Raw genomic sequence first — 26176 nt, 5'->3', positions numbered from 1 at the left:
TCACTCTTTGCAAGTCTTTCTAAGACTCGCCTAATCTGAGGTACTTCATGCTTCAGATCATCAGTATTGGAGTCATAAGCACGGGCAAGAAGTAGTACATCCTCCTCTCTCAAAAATGTGCCACTTGATGGATTTAATGCCTGAACACCTTTCATAATATTACAGTTCAGCCTAGAAAAGCGTCTTTCCATTTCTCCCATCATACAATCTATAACTGGGTAGAATACTTGGATTCTGAACATTTGTTTGCTGTCTGGGTCTGCATGCTGTCCAAGGGTAGAATTAACAAGAGAATCATGAAGTTTTCTTGCTTTCTGTATTGATCGTTTTGGGATGTGTTGGGTTGAAATGCCACTTTTTTCACGTTTCTACAATATCAGTCCACAGGTCATCAAAAAAGGATTCAGTTCGGTAATAAACCATTGTCTCCTTAAGTGATTCAACTAAGTTTATAGCCTTAGACAGGTCAACAGTTTTGGACTGAAGCATTTCTGATAACATATTAGAATCACTCAATACTTTTCTGAAGAGTGCAAGGCATCCAACAAAATTCAGATCCATTTGAACCAGAATGCCCTTTGCTTCTACAGCTCTCTGTGCATTGTTCTCTGATGAGATCTCTTCTAGTACACGCAAAATTGCAGGCAACCTGTCCATGATATTGCGACATGCTATATGTCTAGAAGACCAACGTGTATCACTAAGGCACTGCAGTTCTCTTGGTACCCCATGAAACATTTCCTGCTGCACTGTCAGCCATTTCTGATGGACGTAAGATCCAGATATGAATGTGTATAATCGTTCGAGCAAAGAAAAGAAATTTCCTGCATAAGGCACACTTTGGACTGCATCTACTATGACAAGGTTTAAGCAGTGGGGACTACAGTGAATGTAGAAAGCATACTTTGCCACCTCCTTTATCCTAGCTTGTACACCAGAATGTGACCCACTCATCACAGATGCTCCATCATACCCTTGGCCAACAAGGTTCTGTCTGTAGTTCAGCCCATGTTTTTCTAAACAGTCAATAATCTTGCTGGTCAGCCCAGCAGCATCCAGTCTGACTGCCTCTTGAAACCCTAAGACAGCGGTCCCCAATCTTTTTTGCGCCACGGACCGGTTTATGCCCGACAATATTGTCACGGACCGGCCTTTAAGGTGTCGCGGATAAATGCAACAAAATAAAACTAGTACCGGTACCGAAAAAAAGAAGATTTATTCATAACACACGTGAAAAGACCCAGGAAAACCGAGTTAACGATAAAAAAGATAACAAAATAACGCTGAAAACCGATAAAAACCCTGAAAACCATACATTTCACACCTGAGCCTCAACTCTCGCGGCCCAGTACCAAACGACTCACGGACCGGTACCGGTCCGAGGCCCGGGGGTTGGGGACCGCTGCCCTAAGAAACTCTCGTGTATTGCACCATTATCGTAGTATCTAACTATAAAAGAAATTTGCTCTGATTTACTGACATCTTTACTCTCATCTACAATGACTGAAAATTGTGCACTGTCTTTAACTTCTCGCACGATCTCCTCAGCAACCATTTCAGCCAAACATGAAACAATTTCATTCTGGATGGTTTTACTGGTATACAAAGCATTTTTGGCTTGTTGTTCCAGTCTCCTTTTAACCACAGGATCATGATTGCCTACCATGTTCAACATTTCTAGGAAAATGCCCCTTTTATTTGAGTCAGCAGACTCCCTGTGTCCACGTTGAGCTATATTTTCTGTAGCAGTCAAGATTAAAATTTCTGCTATAGTCTTAATGTAATTCTTGTTTTCAAGCACTTGTTTCTGGCAATGGTCATCCATTGCCATCATCAGAGTTTCATTTTTTTCATTCATTTTGTTATTCTCTGCCCAAGCAATCATTGCTGTTTTATGACTCTGAGACTTTGCATGACAACAGAACCCACTGTCTTTAAACATTGCTTTCTTCCAATTACGATATCCAACAACTGAAGTAAACACACTTTTGGGAGCATCAGGGAGAGAGAAATGCCGGCAAGCAAAGCAGTAACAAGAGTCTCTACTCTGGGAATATTCCAACCAAGGGTGCATTTTGTACCATTCTGGGCGGAAGCTCCTCCTTCTGCATCCTTGATATGTCTTAGGAAAACTCAGATGTGGCTGTGTTGGGTTGTCACTTCTGACTTTGGATATGTCTAAAAATCACATACAAAACACAAAATATTGCATGAGCTTCAACTATGTTTTGAAAAACCTATTTGCTCAAATAATCTGATATGCACAAATTAATTAATTAGATTTGTATTGCTAATGCATATTTAATATGATTAAACCATTACTGTAATTTAGTTTTACATGTTAGTTATATATTTTATTTTTCCACATTTATGAAAATTCAGATAGACATCTTACCATGGGGATCGCTTTGAATAAACACAGAGAACTCAGGCTGTCTCTCCTTCCCTCTGCTGTCTGACCCCATCACCTTCTCTGTTTTGGACCATATTTCTTCTTCCTCTGCTGCTGCTTGCCCTGGCTCAGCTTCTTGCCCTGGCCCAGCTTGTAGCCCTTTGTCTCCCTGATCTCTCCGCTTTGTGTGGAAGAAACTAGTGATGTCACCCTTTCTCTTCATACCTCTCAGTAGTGTCTGAAATTATGCAAATGCAGATTTAATATGAAGGCCCTTTCACAAAATCAGTGCGAATATTTAATGCATTCAAAATATTTTTCAGACTCGCCTGCTAACGCAGGCGTTCCGCCCCAACCGTGTTATTTCACTGGACGAATTTGCGCATATAATTCAAACCGATTTTTCAGATGTTTCGGATCCGAATACACAAATCAGACCAATTAGATCAATGCATTTGGCAACAATGCATTAGGAAGCCGTGATACAGCTTCAACACCAGGATCAAACGATAATATTATCCCTGCTGTTGTCTTCTCTGAGAAACGGATGAACCAGATGTCATGGATCGGCTGTGTGGCAGGCAGGGAGTGGACCCAAACGCAAGCTCGCGGAGACAGGAATGAACTCAAAACGCAGCTTTATTGCTGGACAGGAAGACCCTACAAACTAAACTGGAAACTAAACATATTGCACGGGGAAACACACGGCCATGTATGAGGGAGAACGCGACACAGAACTAAGGGGGGACGCAGACCTAAATACACAGAGGGTTAACGAGGGGAGTGGGAGCACACGAGGAACACAGGTGACACTGATAATCATAACGAGACAGGGCAGGAGTGAACACAACGTGACGCATACTGACGAGGGACTGTCAAAGAAAACAGGAAGTGCACAGAGGTTCAGACAGGCGGAGAGAGAGAGGACCGACATAACGGGCTGGGGAAAAACATTGAATGAAACACAAGGAGGGGAAACGAGGGCTCAGATACACAGAGGGGCACACAGGGGGTAATCAAATAAGAAACATCTTAACAGAACCTAGAAACCAAGGCATAAATAAAGAACAAATCCCAAAACACACGAAAAACTAAGAATGCTGGGCCAACATGGCCCAGGACCATGACACCACCCCCCCCTCAAGGGCTGGCTCCTGACAGCCGAAACCCGAGAACCAAAAACAAGAAAAACCAAAACAACCCACCCAGGGCGGGAGGCGGGGGACCAGGACGGAGGGACCGAAACCAAATGAAACACAAAGAGCATGATACAAAACCAGGGTCATAGGAACACAAAAAATAGTCCAAGACAGGGAAGCAATGTCCACATAGAACAGAGTGTCGACCCGGGGGCGACAGCACCAAAGTTCACAGTACGGCTGTTCCGGAGGCCGCCCACGCGAAAAGCGGCAGTGGCAGCAGAGCGGGTCCGGAGGCCGGCCGCGTGGAAGACGGCGGCGACGTGGACACGGGTCCGGAGGCCGGCCGCGTGGAAGACGGCGGCGACGTGGACACAGTTCCGGGGGCCGGCCGTGCGGAGGGCAACGGCGGCGACGCGGACAAAGTTCTGGGGGCCGACCGTGCGGAGGGCAACGGCGGCGACGCAGAGGACAAAGTTCTGGGGGCCGACCGTGCGGGCGGCAACGTTGCGGGAACAGTTCAGGGGGCCGGCCTCGACGGCGGTGACATCTGGCTGGTGGCCCGGAAAGGGACCGGTGATTCCCAGGTGCAGAAGCTGGAGCCGATGCAGAGGCCGGACCAGGCGCGGGCGAAGCTGGAGCCGATGCAGAGGCCGGGCCAGGCGCGGGCGAAGCTGGAGCCGATGCAGAGGCCGGGCCAGGCGCGGGCGAAGCTGGAGCCGATGCAGAGGCCGGGCCAGGCGCGGGCGAAGCTGGAGCCGATGCAGAGGCCGGGCCAGGCGCGGGCGAAGCTGGAGCCGATGCAGGGGCCGGGCCAGGCGCGGGTGAAGCAGATGTGGAGGCCAGGCCAGGCGGAGCAGAAGCTGACTTGGACCCTCCAGCGGAGACGAGGAGGTGCTGGCCGGGCTGACCAGAGCCGCCAGCGGAGACGAGGAGGTGCTGGCCGGGCTGACCTGAGCCGCCAGCGGAGACGAGGAAGTGCTGGCCGGGCTGACCTGAGCCGCCAGCGGAGACGAGGAGGTGCTGGCCGGGCTGACCTGAGCCGCCAGCGGAGACAAGGAGCGGCTGGAAAGGTTCTCCTGAACCCCCAGCGGAGACGAGGAGGTGCTGGCCGGGCTGACCAGAGCCGCCAGCAGAGACGAGGAGCGGCTGGAAAGGTTCTCCTGAACCCCCAGCGGAGACGAGGAGGTGCTGGCCGGGCTGACCAGAGCCGCCAGCGGAGACGAGGAGCGGCTGGAGAGGTTCTCCTGAACCCCCAGCGGAGACGAGGAAGTGCTGGCCGGGCTGACCTGAGCCGCCAGCGGAGACGAGGAGCGGCTGGAGAGGTTCTCCTGAACCCCCAGCGGAGACGAGGAGGTGCTGGCCGGGCTGACCAGAGCCGCCAGCGGAGACGAGGAGCGGCTGGAGAGGTTCTCCTGAACCCCCAGCGAGAACAGAAACAGAGCCAGCGGGTACGCAGACTTCTGCCTGAGGGGACGCTAACTGTAGCTGCACAGGGCACGCAGTCGGCTTGGGATGCAACGACTGGGGCTGTGCAGTGCAAACAGTCTGTCCAAACTTTGTCAGCATTTCGCTGTCCTCAACTGACTGAGTGAGCACACAAGAGCTTCCAGCCGAGGATGGCAGTGACTGAACAGGTTGCTGAGCTACAAACTGGGCTGGTAATGACTGAGCTGATAACTGAACAGGCAGTGGAGCAAGAAACTGAGGTGGTAACAAAACGGATGACTGAGCAGACAATGGAGCTGATAACTGTGCTGGTGACAAAACAGGAAACTGTACTAATAACTGAGCTAATGACTGCGCTATGGACAAAAGTGCAAGTTGTAGTGGTGGTGGAACAGCAGGCAGTTGAACTTGTGACTGAGCAGGTGTCTGACTCTTGGCTGCTCTCCTCCGGGGAACAGGAACGGGTACTAGGCCTGGCCGAACACCAGTCATCCCCACCCGAGGAACAGAGACGGGTGCAGGGACGAGCTGGGCTCTGGCTGCCTTTACCCTGGGGGCCGGTGTAGGTGCAGGAGACAGCTGGACCTCTGCTGCTCCCACCCGAGGAACTGAGACGGGTGCAGGAGTCGGCAGGGTCACAGCTGACCTCACCCGGGGAACCGGAACAGGTGCAGGCAACGGCTGGGTGTCCATCAACCCCACCCGAGAAGCAGGTACGGGTGCCGGGATGAACGGCGCCTCTGCCAGGCTGGGGACAGAAGCAGGGACCAGCTGGACCTCAGCCACCCTCACCCGAGGAACTGATACGGGTGCAAGGGAAAGCTGGGCCCGCGCTGCCCTGGGTACAGGAACTGGAGGTGGAGAGCGAAGCACAGGAACAGTTACAGTCACTGGGTAAACGAGGTTAGTGGTGCCGAACACAGAACTAGCAATCTGCGACTTATGGTGGGCTGGTTCAAGCAACTCTGCTGTACTTAAGTTGTCCATGTTAGAGGTAGCAGTCTTTGGAAGAGTGAGTTCAGGAGCAGTTACAGGTACTGGGGAATTCACACAAGTAGTGTCTGGATAACCTGGGTGTGAAGCAATACTACACACAGTTGTACAGAATGTAGCTCGAGACGTAGTACACACAGAGTCCATGAAACTTGGCCGAAAAGCATAGCGCACAGAGTTAAACTGACATGACCGGGGAACAGAAAAGTTAACCTGTGCAACCAGCTCTGCAGTGCTCAAACTAAATTCTTTTGCCAGTCTATGTATAGCAGATGACACCTTGCGGCTCTTAACCTTAGCGGGCATTGAATACACAGTTGCAAGGAGTCCACGAGGAAAAACAGAAACAGTCTCCTGCTTAGCAGGCACGGGAGAAGGTGAGGTTTCACAGGTAGCGTCCGAGTTAGCACTTTCAAGTTGTGGCACAGAAAAAACCACAGCCTGAGAAACTGACAGAGCAACACTGGGAGTCACAGATACAAGAGCTGGTTTAAAGATTAAACTGTTCATAGCAGAGGAATGGCTAATAGTCTCTGTGTCACCTGGCTCAGGCAGAACGCTAGGAGTACACGGTAAATTGGCTTGCTTAGCAACACAGGCCTCATTCACAGTAACTCTTTGAGGAGCTGAGAGAGCAGTGGCTGGTTGAGAAGTTGGCGGAGAAATATCAGAAATATCTAAAGACACAGCGGGCTGGAACATGAAACAGTCATTTGAAGGAGCATCAGCTATAGAACACTCAGTCTCGGATGGTTTGTGCTCCACAGCATGCACTGTTACATCTAGAGCTGATGGTGGTGGTGGTGTGTGGCTGAGCTCAGACTGGGAAACCTCAGAACATCCAGGCTGATTAAAACAGTTCTGCGGGGCTACAATGCTGGTAGCAGTATGTAGGTGAGTCTGGTGTAGGATAACAGTCTTTGGTTCAGCTAACTCCACAGGTGAAACATTCATACTGGCTAACTCAGAGGAAACACTGCGAGCATTGCAAGAATCTGATGGCTCAGGAACATAAAGATCACTGGTTAGGACAGCCGGTGAATAACTCGGCACGGATGTGTCACTCGGAATAACGTCTTTAGAGTCCAAACACAGAGTGGCGGAGTTATCCGATTCAGGCAACACAATGGCGGGCAAAGCAGAGTTACTCACAGTGGTGGATAAGTCATGAAGTCCGGGATCAGAAAACTTGGGCTGAGTGAGTGACGCACAGTCACTCTCTCCCACGGGTGCAGCCTGCTTGGCTGTACAGGAGCGACGGCGGCGTGAACGCCGTTTCCGCCGAGAAGGGGGAGGAGACGAGCCAGGCCGCGAATCCTCCAGCGGACCGGGCTGAACGTCCTCCAGCTCTTCATACTGGAGCGGCAGCTCCGGGCGGATGCGTACAGTGGAGACGAGGAAATCCTGGATGTGGGGGTGTAGCGCGCCGAACAGCCATGGGAGTCCGGACACCATCCTCTGTAGACGGATGGCTACGGTCTCCCGATATTCTGCCCCTGGCAGCGCTGCCCACTCCTGATAGTGATACTCCACCGTGTAGATTAAATCCTCGCGGAGCTCAGCGGAGGGATTGTGAGCTGCTGGGTCCATGACTCGGTCGCGTTCTTCTGTCATGGATCGGCTGTGTGGCAGGCAGGGAGTGGACCCAAACGCAAGCTCGCGGAGACAGGAATGAACTCAAAACGCAGCTTTATTGCTGGACAGGAAGACCATACAAACTAAACTGGAAACTAAACATATTGCACGGGGAAACACACGGCCATGTATGAGGGAGAACGCGACACAGAACTAAGGGGGGACGCAGACCTAAATACACAGAGGGTTAACGAGGGGAGTGGGAGCACACGAGGAACACAGGTGACACTGATAATCATAACGAGACAGGGCAGGAGTGAACACAACGTGACGCATACTGACGAGGGACTGTCAAAGAAAACAGGAAGTGCACAGAGGTTCAGACAGGCGGAGAGAGAGAGGACCGACATAACGGGCTGGGGAAAAACATTGAATGAAACACAAGGAGGGGAAACGAGGGCTCAGATACACAGAGGGGCACACAGGGGGTAATCAAATAAGAAACATCTTAACAGAACCTAGAAACCAAGGCATAAATAAAGAACAAATCCCAAAACACACGAAAAACTAAGAATGCTGGGCCAACATGGCCCAGGACCATGACACCAGAATCTTCATTTCCCACTTTGAAATGAAATGAAGGGGGGATTGTCAATTCAGTTAGTTTTAAAATTCATGCTCAGTACAAATTGAAGCTAGCTTGATCGAAGCATTAATGCTATCTTACTTTAATAAACAACACTGCCATATGCAAAACTAGGGTGGCACTTGGGGTGGCAAGGGCTTATTTTAGGGTGGCACTTGCCACCCCATGCCACCCTTCTAGATCCGCCCCTGAGCAGAGGTTGGATACGGACCGCCACCCGCACACACCCTTCGCTCATGACGTCCTGATGTCTTTAAAGGAGCTCTTCAACTTGTTTATCACGATATTAACAAGAATCAATAAACACAAATTCACGGTAACACCTGGTCACTTTTTTTTCGGGCAATCGCTTGTCGCCCTCTGGTTAAACTTCGTCCCATCTCGTTTGTTGTCTTTTTTTTTTTTTTTTTTTTTTTTTTTCAAACCTGTCCCGTTTGGTTCTTTTGCCATCAGAATTATTGTCTAAAGGCGAAGAAAGATGCCCAACGGATTTACTTTACCAAATGGACCATCCCAGCCTTGCCGTAATGGTCCATTTGATTTACCTTTTATTGTTTATTTTATTTTATTTATTTATTTATTTTTTTTACTTGCTAGATACGGGACAGGGGAAAAGAAAAGGGAGAAAGAAAGAGGGGGAAGAAAAAGAAAAAACAGCGAAGAAGAGGGACGGGGATAAAGGGCAAAAAACAAAAACCAACAAAATAAGCAGACAAAAAATACATATATCGATCACCTGGATCACCTGTTGAGAAAGAAAAAAGAAAACAAGCAGAAGAAAACGAGAGTAATAGAATAAACAACATCACAATGATATATGGGAATATAACACTACATACTTAATATTAAACATTATTGTGCAGCACGTAAGATCGACAGCGCACAGTGTGCTTTGAGGTAGGAGCCAAAAAGGGTGTAGTTTGTGTGTGTGATCACCTGTGTGTACACCTGTGAGCATGAGCGCGCTTGTATTTAAAAGGTTCCTTAATGTAATGATCTGCTAGAGGGTGTGGGGGGCCACAGTCCCATCCTCCAGGGCATGAAGCAGGTATGGAGGAGATCAAAACTCCAGACATCCAGAGGCCCCCAGAACACAAGAGACCAAGGAAGACCAACAGAGGGGCAGCCGCGCCACTGTCCCAGAAAGAGCTGAGGAGAGTCCCAGATGAGGGATCACTCAGCAGCCGCGGAGCAGAAGCCGGGGGGGTTGCAGTGACGTGCCCGTGAGCTCCGCCGGCAGCCAGCTGTGCCTGAGTGACCGAGCCCCAGGCCGAGAGGCCGAGGGCACCCCACCCCCGAAGTGGCCCGAGCGAGCCCCAGGTTCCAGGCCCCGATAAGCAGCCACCAAGGAGTGAGCCGGTGTGTACCCGGACGCCCACCCCCGGACACAAAGAACCACCAACGCATCGATGTCTGAGGGCGTCTGCCACCGGCAGGGGAAGTGGTGGGGGGAGATAGGCCTCCAAACCTTGGAGGGCCTGAGATGTCCCCAGAGAGGTGGCGTCTGATACCCAACCTGACATATAGACACAGACATACAGGCACACTCAAATACAAACATCCATTCCCACCCTCATGCTCTCATAGGCAATTACTCCACACTCAACCAACGTGGAGACAGACATAAAGAGACGCTGTACACACAATCACACTCCCCAAGCGTACTCTAAGAACCGGGTCTAGGTACCCTTGCCCCTGGAGGGGGAAACTGCACCCAGACCCAGGTGGTGTTACCCTTTTCCCTGCAGTGGGGAGAAGCAGACTGCCCCGACTCCGCAGCAGCAGGGAGGCCCCACACACCAGACCCCAGTCGGACGGCCAACTCCTCCTCCTAGCCCCCCCGCTCCAGCAGGCCGCAGAGACCGGGGGTGTGAGAAGACTCCAAACCTCCCTCTACCCGCTCATATGTAGTGTTGATGTATATGTGTTCTAAGGTGCAATTAAAACCCAGGAGGGCATGGAGCTACCTGCCAGAGAGCAGCAGGTAAGCGCATAGCCCCTCCTGATAGCCCTCAATGTCTACGTGTATTTAAAATTGAGAGGTGGGCAACGACGCCAGGGGTGAGGTGTACACCCTGATGGTAATTTGGAGTCCGTGTTGTGAGCCCACCCCCAAGATCCTATATGTATGTGTTATGAGAGTGTGAGTAATGTGAATGTCTAAGTTGTGAGATAAAATTGAGGCAGAGGCAGCCAGAAGGGGACAGAGGGGGGGGATGCCTCCTCTGCACCCTGGTGACACACCCCTACCCCAAGGCCCTGCATGTGTGGGTGATTGTGGTGGAGCGGGAAGAGGGAGGCAGCTGGAGATGGGGAGGGAAGAAAGGGAGGGGCAAGTGACCCCTCCCTGGGGCCAGCTCCCCCGCTGACCCCAGTAGGCACCCCCATGCTCTGCAACCCGCCAGGGAAAGGGGGCCCAGGCCCATCCGGACCAGGGCCCAGTGCAGCAGCGCCGCCCGGCCCCACAGAGCCCGGGACAGCCCACCTGACCCCACTACAGAGAAAACTGCACCCACCCCATCATCCGCTCATCTTCCAGACTACACAAGACAATAGACGCCCAGGCTGAGATCTTCCTCCACCTCTCCTATATCTCCCCCTCCTGCAGAGAGAATTCCTGAGGAGAGGAAAGCTCCATCTCGTTTGTTGTCGGTCCTCGGTTGCCCGGGAAACCGCTGCCGCCGCCGTCAAGAAACCGGAATTCTGAAACAGAAATGTTTCCATGTTTAAAGCATTGACTGTAGAAAACATGGACGACGCCACAGCTCCCCAAAAATGAAGCCAAAACGTCTCTATCGCCCACTGGTGTCTGGCTGCAGTATAGGTCATAAACCCCGCCTCCTCTGTGTTAGTGGATGGGACTGGGGTCAGACTAAAATAAATTTATTCTCCTCAGATAATTTTTTTCCAAAGATTCTTTCTTTTGTTATCAATAGTTCTCATCACACTGATTGATGTCCAAGGGGTCTCCTTTCCCATAAGTTTGATTCTAATTCCTACCGCGGTGATGTTAAATTGGGGTGAAACGTCATCATAGCAGCTTTGACTGGCAGCTGCAGTCACGGAGAAACTTGCGTATCTCTGTTCGGGAATAGCAGATAGAGCGTAGGCTCTGAGAGGAAAGCCAGCGTTTACGTTACGAAAACACGACCGAGTGTTTTAACTTGACAGCCTGAGGTGTTCTTCAATAAACTGGACTACCCGACAGAAGGACCCGAGGCCCCGCTGCACTTTTTCGGTAAGTTAAACGTGTTTGTAAGCTACTCCGTAACTACCGTCCTTAGCTAGCTCCTGAGACCTAGCTAGCTAAAATGAGCAATCGGCTGTCAGGGTTCGTTTAGCTAATCTGTGCAGGTGAATGAATTTACTAAAGAAATCAAGAGAAACTCCCCGGGCTACTCAGTCACTAATTACTGTTACTGTACTTTTATTGCAAGTATTATACTGTAAAAGCAACAGGCTGTAGCTTCAGCTCCTGTGCAGAGCTGAATATTAAATATGTGCAAACAACAGCATGTTTTCAGTCTCTTGCCACATCTGTAAAGACAGTAACATTTTTTTAAAAGCTTGTACTTCAGTAACTCCTCATTAATCAGGAACTATGGATTAAAGTACTGTTTGTACGGATTAAAGTACTTCTCTTACATTTTTTCAGTATTACAGTACACTACTGTAATACTGAAAAAATGTAAGAGAAGAACTTCAGATCCTGAGTGTGTGAGGACAGAAGAATCAGCTTTATTTCAATTTTGAGGGATAAAATGTATACTTGAGTTTGATGGTTTTGTTGTCTTTGTGATTACAGGAGCTGCCCTCAGATTCAGACCTCAGCACCACCCAGTGACAGCAGACAGATCATCCAACATGTTCACATGTTAACTGCAAAATGAACTGATGAAAATAGTACAAAGGTTAAAGTACCACATGTGCTGTCAGTGAAAGCTGCAGCTTTATTGATAAAGTTAAAGACAAAAAAACAAAAGGATTAATCACTCATGTAACTGTGTCACTATATATCAGCATTAACAGGACCTCAGTTTGGTGTTTCATAAAGATGCTGATCTCAGACCTGCACAGCTTCTCTTTTAAACACTTGATGTACTCAGCTGCATGAAGAGCACATGAGATTTTCTCTAACACAATTAAATAAAACCCGATGAAGGTCAAAGGTCGTCACTTGTATGTTTAACTACAAACTTGTGATCTGGAGTTCTTTCACAGTTTTTTGCAGATAGTGTGTTATTTACCATAAAGTGATGCAGAGTTATTCATACCAGAGTAACCAGAGAGGATCACATCTTTTTTAATATATAACTTTCTACAGGACTGAATATAATATCTTTATGTAAAAGTCCGGAGCCTCTGGGGAGTATCTGAGTATTTTTAACATTACACAAACCAAAGGTCTCCATCACAGTGTTCATGAAATGCTGGGTTTATCCATCTCCCTTTGTACAATTACCCTTTGTACAATGCGATAAATGCCTCAAAGTTTTACCCTTTTGCAGTCACAAGACTGGAACCTCAGGTTTAAGGCGGCACTCATGTCCCATCACAAAGGGGCAAACAAAACTGGCATTTACTAAATCTTTGCTGGTGCCAGAGAAGTTTAAAAAAGAAACCAGAGACAAATGTGTTCAGTTTGTTTGCCAAGACATTCGACCATATGATACCATCTCTGGAAAAGGCTTCACACAGCTGGCCCAACATTTGGTCGACACAGCAGCAAGAATAGGAAAATTCGATGTCTGTGAGATACTACCACACCCCACAACGGTGTCAAGAAATGTTGAAATGAGGGCTCAGAGTCTACGTAAACATGTTGTGGAGGAAATCACTGCAACAATATCGAAGTTTGGATGCGCTGTTACAGCAGACATATGGACAGAAACATATCGAAAAACGTCCTTTTTGTCTGCAACCATCCATTACGTTAATGAGCAATCTGAGCTACATTCAAGAGTGCTTTTTGCTGCCCCTTTTGACCCAAGCACCTCAAAGACAGGTGAAAACATTCGAAGGCACCTGCTGCAGAATCTCAGAGTGTTTGGCACTGATGCGACAGACATGGGCAAAAAGATTATTTTTGTCACAGATCGTGGAGCCAACATGATCAGTGCCTTACGAGAATACACGAGGCTAAACTGCACAGCGCACATACTAAACGTGACTCTCTCCAGTGCGTTTGGTCCTGCCATAATCGAAAAGTCTCCAGAGATTGCTAGCCTTCTGACTGATGTTAAAAAGTTGGTTACATATTTCAAACACTCAGGACAGCAGGGCAAGCTTAAAAAGCCACTGAAACAATCCATAGAGACACGATGGAACTCTAACTTTGACATGTTAAATTCTGTCTTGGAACAGTACGAAGACATTGCATCTGTGCTGACTGAGAGCAATAATTATGACAAGATCGGACGCATTAGCATCAGTACTCTTAAGTTACTAGTATCATTCCTAAAACCCTTCAAAGAGGCAACTGACGACTTGGAAACTGATAACACAGCTCCCAGTGCCTCACTTGTTCTTCCGTGGTCTGTGCGATTAATTGAGCACTGTACATCAGCCACAAAAGACCCTCTGCTCTCTGAAATTGCAACCGTCTGTGTAACACGGCTGAAAGAATTACTGTCAGCAGACAGCACTTCATCCCATTCTGTTCACATGCTTTATAAAATAGCAACCTTTCTGACACCAAATCTGCGAGGTCTGAGAATGTTAGATGAAAGAGGGCGACAGAATGTGATACAGGGAGTCAAGGAGATGATCGAAGATTTAAAGTTTGATCATGCACATGATGAGGATGTTGAACCAACACCTGCCAAAAGGCCTACTGTTCTTCATAAATTTTCAGATTGGGAGGAAGAGGAAGAATCATGTGGATCAAAATCACTAGATGTTCAGATTCAGGAGTACAGGACCATGAAACTTGAATTATCAAGTCAACAAAACATTTTGCAGTGGTGGAATTCCAACAGTTCCCAGTTCCCTGCCCTGAGCAACCTTGCAAGATTTGTCCTCTGCATCCCGGCAACGAGTGCACCTTCCGAGAGAGCATTCAGCCTTTGTGGTCGGATTTTGGAGGAGAGACGTTCAGTACTGAAACCCTCATCAGTCAGTGACATTCTTTTCCTGCATGGAAATTTAAAATAATTTGGATTTTTTAAGTAAGTTTCGTTCATTTGATTAATAGTTTATAATTTTGAGATGTCGTTTATTGTTGTATTTATATATGCATATTTTCTTTTGTAGGAGAGACCTTGAATTCGACATTGGGACATTTTTTCGTTAAACTGATAGTTTAAACAATCATTTAATTTCGCAGTGGCCAACTATTTTGTTCTTTTGTTTACAATTTTAAGTGACTTTTTTTTTTTTCGCGACACTTTCCCTACTGTGTTGACAGAAAAATGTTACGTTTGTATTTTACATAAAAATAACAAATAGGCCACAATGCTGTATTCGTTTTTATTTATTTTATTTTTGCAACACGTTTTCCATGTTAAAAGATAAATGTTGCATCTTGACAGATAAATGCATCTTGTTTAAGAAAAATAAATACAATCATTGCACAACCTGCAGTTTTATCTGTTATCTCTATTTTTTGGTGGTACCCCATTTAAATGTGAGCTTTTGGAAACCAGATCTAAATTTAGCAGGGACGGTCGGGTCGGGTAGAAAATTATTCTAAGCGGGCAGCGGGTGAACAAAGACTGAATATACAGCGGGAGCGGTCGGGTGCGGTACAAAACCTTGCGGGAGCGGGCGGGAGCGGGACTAAAAAAACATTCCCGCGCAGACCTCTAGTCCTGATGGTCTCCCTCAGTAGTTTCTCTCCAGGGTGAATGTAGCTGTTGATATAATATGGACTCTATTATTAAATGAAAAGAACAAATTAGACTACACTACTGAAACGTTCTGCGGATGTTTTTAAAGTCTCCATGTTACCAGGCTGTAGAGGGCTCTGAAGATTTAAACAGTTTTAGATCCATTACACTCACAGTCTTATGTTAAAATCTCAAAGGACAGCATTATATTTTTGATATTAACAGTAACTCTGGGCCTCTGTGGAGTGTGCAGCTGATCTCATCGCTGTCTAAAAATGGATAAAAAAAACATAAGTGTTGAAGACTATTAAGAGTAGCAGGTGTGTAGCATCGCTAACTAGCTAGCAACAAGCCTCCAACACAGTGCGTATGCTAGCGGCTAATCTAACTAACGAATTAACAACAGAGTGATTTTAGAACTATAAGATGATAAGCTGTGTGTCTTTTTTATAACAGTGACATGGTTGTATTTACCTTAATTAAACGAGTCATCAGTCGCGGTAAACTAGCAAAAAAACTGGAGCAGCCGGACTACGTAAAAAGTGTAGAGGGGCGTGTTTGCGGTCACGTCCAGCAGGTGTGTGGGCGGGAGCGTTACACAGTCGCTCCACCTCAAGTCACTACTGCGCAGACTCTGGCTCCAAATTTGCAAGATGGCAGCCTCCACAAGCGGGGTATTTTGGCTTCATTTTTGCACAATGGTAGGAGACGGGGTCGCGTCGTCCATGTTTTCTACAGTCAATGATCTAGCATGTCAGTTCCTGATGCGTAAGTGCATTAGGCCCTCATTGTCTGAGTAAACATAGTAACTACAGTTGTGAGTTCTTTTGACATGTGTACTCAATCTCCAAAAGTTGAATCTGTTCATCTGGACGTAGCGTTTTGTGGGAGAAACGTTTCGTCACTCATCCAAGTGACTTCTTCAGTCTCAGCTGAATGCAGGTTTCCCCAACCTTATAAACAGTACATTTGCATAATGACTGAAACCAGCCCACTGAAGGAACAATGGGCTGTGGGGTCAGTTCCTTAATCATAATTATGCAAATTCCCATGACCATTGATCAACAATCACTGACCAAAACCCACTGATTAAAGAACACTGATCAATGGCCATGAGTACCATTCACAGAGAGTTGGGGAATGGCTGCAATCACAGCATTGTAAGATGGCGAAAGATGTACCCTTAGGCCCCCTCCTCGATTCAGAGATGGTCTTTCCCTTTTCACGTAAATGGCCTCCTTGACTCCGCGCTCAAACCAGCGTTCTTCCCTGTCCAGGATGTGTACATCCTCATCATTGAAAGAGTGTCCACTGGCCTGTAGGTGTAAAAAGACTGCAGAGTCCTGGCCTGACGAGGTTTCTCTTCTGTGTTGTGCCATCCGCTTCGCTAGAGGTTGTTTGGTTTCCCCGATGTATAAATCCTGGCAATCCTCCTGGCACTTAACAGCGTACACTATGTTACTCTGTTTGTGTCGGGGGACCCGATCCTTGGGGTGGACCAGTTTTTGGCGCAGCGTGTTTTGGGGTTTAAAAGCCACAGAGACCCGGTGTTTAGAAAAAATGCGTCTCAACTGTTCCGATACTCCTGACACATACGGGATCACTACTGGTTTTCGCTTGGGCAGCGGTTGTCCTTCTCTCCTGGATCGGCTGGAGTTTTCTTTAGGTGCCTTTCCAGCTTTGACAAAAGTCCAGCTGGGATAACCACATTTACTCAGGGCCTTCTTGATGTGCTGTTCTTCTGCCTCCCTGGCCGCTGTGTCAGTGGGGATGGTGTTCGCTCTGTGTTGTAGCGTCCTGATGACACCCAGTTTGTGCTCCAGTGGATGATGAGAGTCAAACCTTAGATACTGATCCGTATGTGTAGGTTTACGGTACACGTCAGCCTTTAGATGTCCCCCATTACTGATGGAAATCTCACAGTCTAAGAAGGCTAACCTGCCACTTTTCATATCCTCCCTGGTGAATTTGATGTGTCGGTCCACCGAGTTAATGTGATCCGTGAAATGTAGTACGTCCTGAGATTTGATTTTCACCTAGGTGTCATCCACATATCTGAACCAATGGCTTGGTGGAGTTCCAGGGTAGGATAGCAAAGCCCTCTTTTCCACTTCTTCCATGTACAAATTGGCCACGATGGGTGAAACTGGGGAGCCCATGGCACACCCATGTTTCTGCCTGTAGAACTAACCCTTGTATGTGAAGTAGGTGGAATGAAGACACAGTTCCAAAAGCAAACACACTTGGTCGATGCTGAGAGTGGTCCTGTTGCTGAGGTTGGTGTCATCCTGTAATCTCTTACGGACTACCTCCAACGCTTCCGTGACTGGGATGCAAGTGAAGAGAGATGTAACGTCGTACAAGACCATGGTTTCATCTGCCTCCATAATGACATCTCTCACCTTCTCAACAAAATCCAGGGTGTTCTGGATGTGGTGTTCAGAGCTGCCCACCAGCGGGTTGAGGATCGAAGCCAGAAACTTGGAGATGTTATAGGTGACCGAGTTGATCATGCAGATGAACAGATTCAACTTTTGGAGATTTACTTTCCTGGATGATTGAGAATGCATCAAGATGTGTACTCAATGTTGACACATTTGACACCGTAAAGATAGGATTTTGGGTTTATCACATTTCATTGAGGGATTTTGATCGGCCTCAAACATGCTGGACGCACCTAAAGAAGGAGGTTGTTCTTCCAGAGTTAAATGTGGTTGTTCTGGTTTCCCCAATCACTGATGTGGGGACAGTAAAGATAATTGTAAATGCCCTTGAGAGGGTTTACACCTTTTAAACGGGCTGATGGCCCTACAATAGTAAAGAGTACAATACACTGCATAGACAGAGAGGAAAGATCTATAATTCTGTTGTAAAATGTAGCTCAGAAGTGTTTGATACATGTTGGCTGAGTGGAAATTCATGGCTACTTTTGGGTTTTACTCTAAAACTCAAGAAGCACTAACATCAGTGTTAGTATATGTTTGTGGTATTAATTTACCTTCAGGTTCAGACATATTCACTGTCCTTGATGGCAAACATCTGGACAGGGCAAAGCAAATGGCACAAAGGAGTGTGTGTGATGTTCGGTGAGGCGTGTGTGCCTCAATCCCTAATAACACGGGGGAAGAGGGTCTTTTACAGAAACAGTTAATAAATTGGGAAACATGGGTCGATGGATTTAATGATAAACTGGGAAAAATGTATGTGTGTCTGTATATAAGATGTGAGGGCGGTGGCCACAATTCAGAGATGGTCCTGGTTAGGGATGCACCGATACCACTTTTTTGGAAACGAGTACGAGTACGAGTACTTGCATTTCAGTACTCGCCGATACCGAGTACTTAATAAAAACATGATTTAAATTTACAGGTAACAGCTTTAGTTCTATAATTTAACAAAAACAAAACAAGGGACTGGTTTGGAATTAAGAACATTTATTTAAAATGAAAAGCATGTTGTATGCAACATATTACAGAATAAATAATTATGAAAAAAAAATTTAAACAGTGTCAGTGCAACTCAAGTATTTTTTTCAGTTTATTGTAAACTCTGCCGCTTTGAACAACACAAGGGGCATTAATAAACATCTTTGCTATTTAGTGCACAATATTTGAATAAACTAACAACATCCACCAACATAGAACTGTGGACGACTCACTTAATGGAGAGAAAAAGTGAGTGGCAGGTTTTTTTTTTAAGAAAAGTAGCTTTTCTGCATGATCAGCAGTCAGACTGTTTCTGTTTTCATCTATAATGTGTGACACTGAGCTAAAAAGCCTTTCACTTTCCACACTGCTACATGGGGCTGAGAGGTATTTACTCGTCTGTTTCTCTGTTTAGAAGTCTCACTAGCACAGTCACAGCTGGGATGACATCAGAGGCTAGTGCGTCGTAGCTGCTCACTTTTTTAGTTAGTTCCTCAAAGGGGACGAGGATGACAACAGCCGTCTCCATAAGAGCCTGTCAGGGAGTTCATGCTCGGACACATACACTCGCTTTTGCTCAATGAGGGACTGGAGCATGTAATACGTGCTGTTCCAGCGCGTCTGTACGTCCTGCTGCAGTCTCTTTATTGGCTGGTTGAGCTGTCCCTGAATGTCCTCGAGGCGGGAGTAGGCTAAGGCGGAATGTTTAAAATGCCCAACTATTTTCTGTCCCACTGCTATAGCGTCAGCTATGCTCCTCTGTGCTAATAAGCATGGGTAAATACCCACCTCTCAATTTTAAATCCATGTAGACATTGAGGGTTCTCGGGAGGGGCCGTGCTAACACCTGCTGCTCTCTGGCAGCAGCACCATGATATTATCCCATATCCTCACATGTGAATATGGAGCTGAGCCACTGTGTGAGAGCTGAGCAGCCAAAGGAAATTAAGTGAGGGTAGAAATGACTGAAAGATTAATAGGCTCTGTTTTGAGTGTTGCTCAAAAAAAAGAATGGCTTCATATAGGAAAAAAATATATATCACATATGCAGGAAACCTTATTAAGCAGCAAGGCAGAACAAAGTCGGGCTGTATCAAGACACAGGGACTAAACCCCAATTCAACCAGACCCAGAACTGATCCAGAATTAAAACAGGACTACAACAGTTCAACATCAGGACTACTGAGGACTTAACCAAGACAGAACCAGAATCAGAACTAGATGATAGTAGCACTAAAAATCATCATAGACCTGCACTACACTTATTTTTTAATTCTACCAAAGTACACTATTTAGATTCAGAAAGGTTTATATAATTATTTAGCCTTGTTGTGCAAACAAGCCTGCATAACTTAATAAATATAGAATTTGAAAAGTAACAAATGGTTTCTCATCTGATTTCCAAACACAAAAGTTCAACATATCTCATACAACAATCACTTCAGTATCGCTGTCATCAGACCTGAGTTTCACTGGCTCATCGACTCATATGGGACTCCTTTCACAAAGTTTTACAGCCTCCTAGTGAGTAAATAGACAGCAGACAAACTGACATCTGAGGCAAACAGCAGACTGACAGCCTTTGCTTGTACTTTTGCCCTGCTGTTTTCAGCTAAAGTAGCTTCAAGATTTAAATAATCCTTTGTTCCACTCACTTACCGTATCAGCTTGTTTCAGCTCTGCATTATACATGTGTCATGTTTTCAGAGTAAAGTACTCAAATCAAGCCCTCTTTTACTTTAAAATTGTGTTTATAATTCACGCTCACTCATTGCATTTAGTTGTTGTTGTTCAGAACTTGCACTTTCCAGGATAAATCATCATTAGACTGCATTAGCACAAAATTGACTTTATAAATGATCTGAGCCCAATTTCCGTCCTCTGCATGTTGATTCCTGTGTTATAATAGAGGTTCTACTTATAACAGTGCATTCAGTATTCAAAGCAGTGTTACAGTTTTTAAGTTAAAAACATGTTTTTATTTGCGGTGCATGTTTCTCCTCAGGTCTCTGTTCTCCTCCTGACCTACCTGACTCTGGAGAAGTTCCCCGTCATCATTTTCCCTTTTAGCAGTTTGCACCCAGGCAAACTTCAGACAGGGGTAAGTTGCACTATTCATAATAATGTGCCTGATGAAGGTCATCCAACTGTTGTCTTTGTCCACAAAGTAATTATCGCTCTTATTTTGAAGAAAGACTGGGTTTGTGCTGCTGGAATATCATCTTTAGGTTGGTGTTTAAGTGGATCAGAAAGTGTGGAACAACCTTTAAGACTTCAGTGAGAGAATTTGTTTTTAAAGCACAAAAAAACAACACATGTTCAAGTTACATCAAAACAACAAAACCCTCCTGTGGCATTAACATCAGCACAAAAACTGTTTGCTGCGAGCTTCATGCCTCCAGTAGGTGTAAAGTGCGGGTGGCTCATTTTAGTCCACTAGTAATCTTAGCTGTAAGGGAAAACAGTTTGTGTGGAGAACAAAAGAGTGATATCCTTTGTTCTATTGGTATGATATGAAGCATAAAGTAACCCCTGAATATCACCAGAAGTCCCCAAAATACTGACCATTTCCAGATTTGCAAATTGCAAATCCAAACAATGCAAAATTGTTCATTATCACAAAATATACAAAGTGTAAAGTACAAAAACTACGCAGTACAAATCTGTGAAGCAGAACTGTCAGCTTGCACACTTTTCCTCAGTACTGTTTAATACTGTATGAACTGCATAACGCTGTTTGATAGTCCCAGCCAGCATGAAAAGCATCTCTTTAGGTCTGAACCTGGTGGCTTTCCTGGTGATTGTATTCTCCTACTCCAGTATGTTCTGCTCCATCTTTAAAACCGGCATCAATGCCACCGACCTGAGGAGCAGACTGCACAGAGATGTAGCTGTGGCCAGCAGGTTTTCCTTCAAAGTGTTCTCTGATGCCCTCTGCTGGATTCCTATATTTTTGGTGAAAGTCCTCCCACTGCTGGAGGTGGAGATACCTGGTAAGAAGTGAAACAGCTGCCTTATAGTATCTTAGAGGTTTTACACGGATTTTTAATATAGGTCACTGTGTTACTTTATAGAATAGTTTGCTGAAAAGCATCAACACAGTTATATTTCTCTAAATGTCAATCGCTTGTGAAATGTTTCCTTCCTCAGGCAGCTGGACTTTTGCAGCTTTCTTTCATGTTTTGATGACTCTGATTTTTTCTATACCAGTGCACCAATGTACCTTTAAACAGCTGCTTTAACTCAGTGACAATCATTAAAGGTGGAGGAGTTTACACACTGAGGACATGAAAAAGGAAAGCTGCACAGATAAATAAAAATGGTTGTTTAATGCTTGCATACATTTCTCATGAATATGCCAAGCAATGGAATCCCAACAAGGCCCTTTTTTCCTGTTATGCTGTTTTGATGTGCATATGTTTACGTTTAGTGTATAAAATTCGGCACGGATCCTCTCGGTGTGAGTTGTGTGCTTTTGATTGTGTTTGTTGGTGTCAGGCTCTATACTGGTTTCCCAAAAGTTTTTTCTTTTTAACTGAAATAACAACAATAAAAAGACATGAACAAACATGAAGCACAATCAAATAATTTTGGCTGTTTTGTATTTTTTGGTCATTCTTTAAGGCTTTCTGTAACCTGAAGGGAAGAAAGCACAAGCAAAAATAACCAGTGGTGTATTTTATGTCAATTTTATTTACATGCACACAGAGACACACATTTCCCTATTAAAACAGCACTGGCATGTTTCCCTCTGTAAACCCATTCTAGGTAAACTTCCAGTTTAGCTCAGTATCCCTCTCTGTCCACATACTAATAACTACCAGCTACACTCTAAATGGTTACTTTTTACTTTCCTGGTTACTTTGGACATGGGATCATTTATAAAAAACACCTACATTTAAACATCCCTCTATTTTCAGTTTATTTTATCAAGAATCCCTGAAGTACTGCAGCAGCTTTATTCCTGGGGTCACAAATCCTTACGTTTTGATGGTTTGCTATAAAATACACACACACACACACACACACACACACACACACACACACACACACACACACACACACACACACACAACAAAAACTGCTCCTCAAAGCACAAATTATGACTCATATAACTTTTACAGATCCAGGCTCACGTTAACAGTTTCTAACCGCAGTCAAAAGTGTTTCTCTTTATCTGCAGTGACACCAAATTCTATTCCTTAATAGCTCCATATAAAAGACTTCCTATAACTACATCGGTTCTCGCTATGGGTAATACAAATTGTCCTCCTTGCTGATTTTTTTGTATTAAAAAATATTAATAAAAAGTATACATTTTTAATACAAAAAATTATAAAAATATTTGAAAAAATAAAATTTGTAATCAATTTAAATGAAGAATGAAGTAATATATTTATTCAATTCAAAAGCATAATAAGTAATGTTTTTTGTGTAGTATGTTGAGGACTTTGTATATTTTTTGTATTTCTAGCTTCTTTTTTGTTTTAGATGTTTTAGGTTGTATGGTTGATAGTGTAGCAAGATTACTTTTGTAAAAGACACTCTGTTATCAATGGGAGTTCTTGGTGAAAAAGGGTAATAATAATCATGATCCAAAAATGAAGGTGTTTCACCTCCATATTACTTTGTGCAGCTACGTATCATAAAGGTGCCTGTTATCCTGCTGCAACGTGTCTGTGGACTTGCTTTCCACGGATTTTTCCTCTCTTGATTTGGCCTCACCTGTGGTTCTCAGCATCCTTTCATAGCAGGTGTCCTGCTATGAAACGTGTCGCCCCTAGCAATACGTTTGTGGAAACAGCTGCTAACCAATAGGAAGCGTGTCTTGCCTCAGTTACCAGCTTCTTGGCATTCGATTGGTTAGTAAGGGAGGGGCACTCATATCCCGAGCAGTAGCGCTGTCAGCTGAGGCGACACGACTCCTATAGGAGAGAGACGAGGAGCACTGATGAAAATAAGTCACCGAATCACAACAAATTAAACAAAGAACTGGTGCTAGGAAATGATCATGTAGCGGCCGAGGTCGACTAAAAACTAACAACAAAACTTTTAACATCAAAAGCATAGATATCCCCCCTCCGAAAAAAACTGGTTTGTTCCAGCTCGACTCTCCCCTGCTCTGGCTTTAGCGCCCTTTCTGCCAGAACAATGGTGGCTGAGACACAGCGGAGCAGAGGTGTAAGTGCCTGGCTTAAAACAGGACATGTTAGTCGCATTTACCTTCCGTTACCCTTTATATAGTTAGGTAGGAGTCAGACCATGTTCCTTTTTAGCTGAAAAACATTACACCCAGGTAACCTGCAGTGTTGAAAACGTGTTTTCCGACGATGTTTGCTACCCTACAACCCGTCCTACTCTGTAGTAAAATCAGCGACATTTGACCGTCCTGTTGCTCCCCGTTGAATTTTATATAGCATATTTCAAATGTAAAACTTAAAATTGTCCGTAGCCTGCAGACAAATGTACATCTTTTATTAGATGAACACATGGTTTGGTTATTTGCCTTGTAAATGGTAAATGGCCCTTATTTGTATAGCGCTTTTACTAGTTCCTAAGAACCCCAAAGCGCTTTACACAACCAGTCATCCACCCATTCACACACACATTCACATTGTGGTGAAAACACACTGAGAGAGGACTTTTTATTAGTGATCTTAACAGTAAAAAATTTTCATATTAATGTAATTTGTTCATCTAATTGAATATAATCTGTTTGTGTATGATTGTCAGTCGAAAGAGGGAGAGAGGAAAGAGGGGAACGTGAGGAGAAAGTACAAGGTCAGGAAGAGCCAGGTAAGAAAACAGACAAGGAACAGTGACAGGCAAAACAGAAACCGTTTAACTGCTTGAGAGAGTTGACTACCAAAAAGTGATAGACAGATTTGCCAGTCAAGGTCAGGCGACATATGTTAAAATAAATTTAAAAAAAATCTACAGAGCCATAGTAGTATCTGCAGTAAAGATCTTTGCATACATTGTACCATAGGCAAAGTTGCAAAACAGTGATGTCATGTATCGTGACGAGGACCCAGGCACAGAGAGACTTGATGAATTTAAGAATCTTGTGATTTAAAAAAGAAATTTGCAGACTTGCACAGAGATGGTAAAATTATGATGACTGATAACAGAGACGAGGACAACAGATGATGAGGACAGGGAGGTACAGGGGTTTAAATGCACCGAGGAGACAGACAGAGAGAACTCGGGACAACTGGAGACATGTAGGGATGCAGGGACTGACAGAGACAGGGAAGAGGTCTCATCGTGATGAGTAAAGTTGATTTTGCCTGGCTGAGCAGCTCTCTGTGTGCTCAGCACCCCCAAAGCTCTGATCCTAGAATTGCCCCTGCTACCATGCAACCCAACATACTACACAAATGCACGGCAACGCCTTGAAGTCATTCTGTTGTTGCCAAAGAACTGATGAGAAAGATGTTTGACGAGCTTAATCTATGTGTTAGGCAGTAGTTTGTGTAGGAGTCATATGAGTTGTTCCTTTTTTGATTAAGTGGGTTGGTTTAAAAGCACTCACTGTATTGGTAGACGGGTGTGGGGCGTGACTCATGGGTGTGTTAGGTGATAAATGTGGTTGCACTCACCTGTTCACGGCACCTGATGTTAATGAGCAGAAAGGTAGGGTGAGCATGAGGCGAAACCTTCTGTTGACTGCAGCTTAAGCGCAGCTTGAGCGCAGCTTGAGCGCAGCTTGAATCATTTTGATGCATTTTTTGACTGTAACTTGATGGTTTATGTATACTTATGCACTAAGTTATGCAATAGGCCAATGTTGTAATTTGGCATAGTAAATGGTGCAGTTATTTGTGCAGTCTGTGCATTTGTTTAATGGTTTGAGCCCATGTGCCGATTTGTATAGTGGACAGTTGTATGTGGAATAAAAGTAGCAAATAGTACAGAAGTGTATCTCATGTGTTTACTGTTGTGCGTCATCTGTGTCCTCATGTTTAGCCTGCCGCGGCCGTTGGTTGGAGGAGCCGCAATAGTTTGGATATAGAGAATGCTGCTGGCATGAATGAAAAATTTTGAAGCTTCGTCCAGCAATGAAATTGAAATCATAATAGGGAGGGATTCTTCTATCAGATGGAAAGATGAATTAACAGCAAAATTACAATATGTACTATGTATTTGTAAAGAAATATTATAGACAGTTTTGAAAGATATAGATAGATCTGTAAAGATGTCAAGCAGCTTCTAGATGCTTAAAGGAAGCAGTAAGGTCAGTTTCCATTCTGGGTTTTCAGCATTAATAAAGAAACCTGCAACAAGGTGAGTAATGTTTAAGGTCCAACAGAAATCAACACAGAGAAATTTTTTACAGTGCTTTTCTACTCTACCTGAACATTCAAAGTGCTCTGTACAGGCTGCCTCATTCACACCTGTTCATAGAAGCCCTTTTTCTGTGCTTTCTATCTAATATTCACACACATTCATACTCTGATGAATGCATCAGAGAGTGACTTGGGGTTAATGTCTTGCCCAAGGACAGTTAGCATGCAGTCTGGAGCAGCCAGGGATCGACCCAAAAACCATCTGATTAGTAGATGACCTGCTCCACCTCCTGAGCCACAGCCACCCCCTTTAGAGGTAAAGAATCAATTAGAAAGTAAGTACAGTAATTTTTTGAGGTGATTTGATTAAAGATGTGTAATTACATCTTCCAACAATTGATACATTGTCATAAACGTATCATTTATCTACTAAAAATACAT

Source organism: Pelmatolapia mariae, linkage group LG15 (genome assembly GCF_036321145.2).
Source record: "Pelmatolapia mariae isolate MD_Pm_ZW linkage group LG15, Pm_UMD_F_2, whole genome shotgun sequence".
NCBI lineage: Eukaryota > Metazoa > Chordata > Actinopteri > Cichliformes > Cichlidae > Pelmatolapia > Pelmatolapia mariae.
This window is presented reverse-complemented; position numbering follows the sequence as displayed.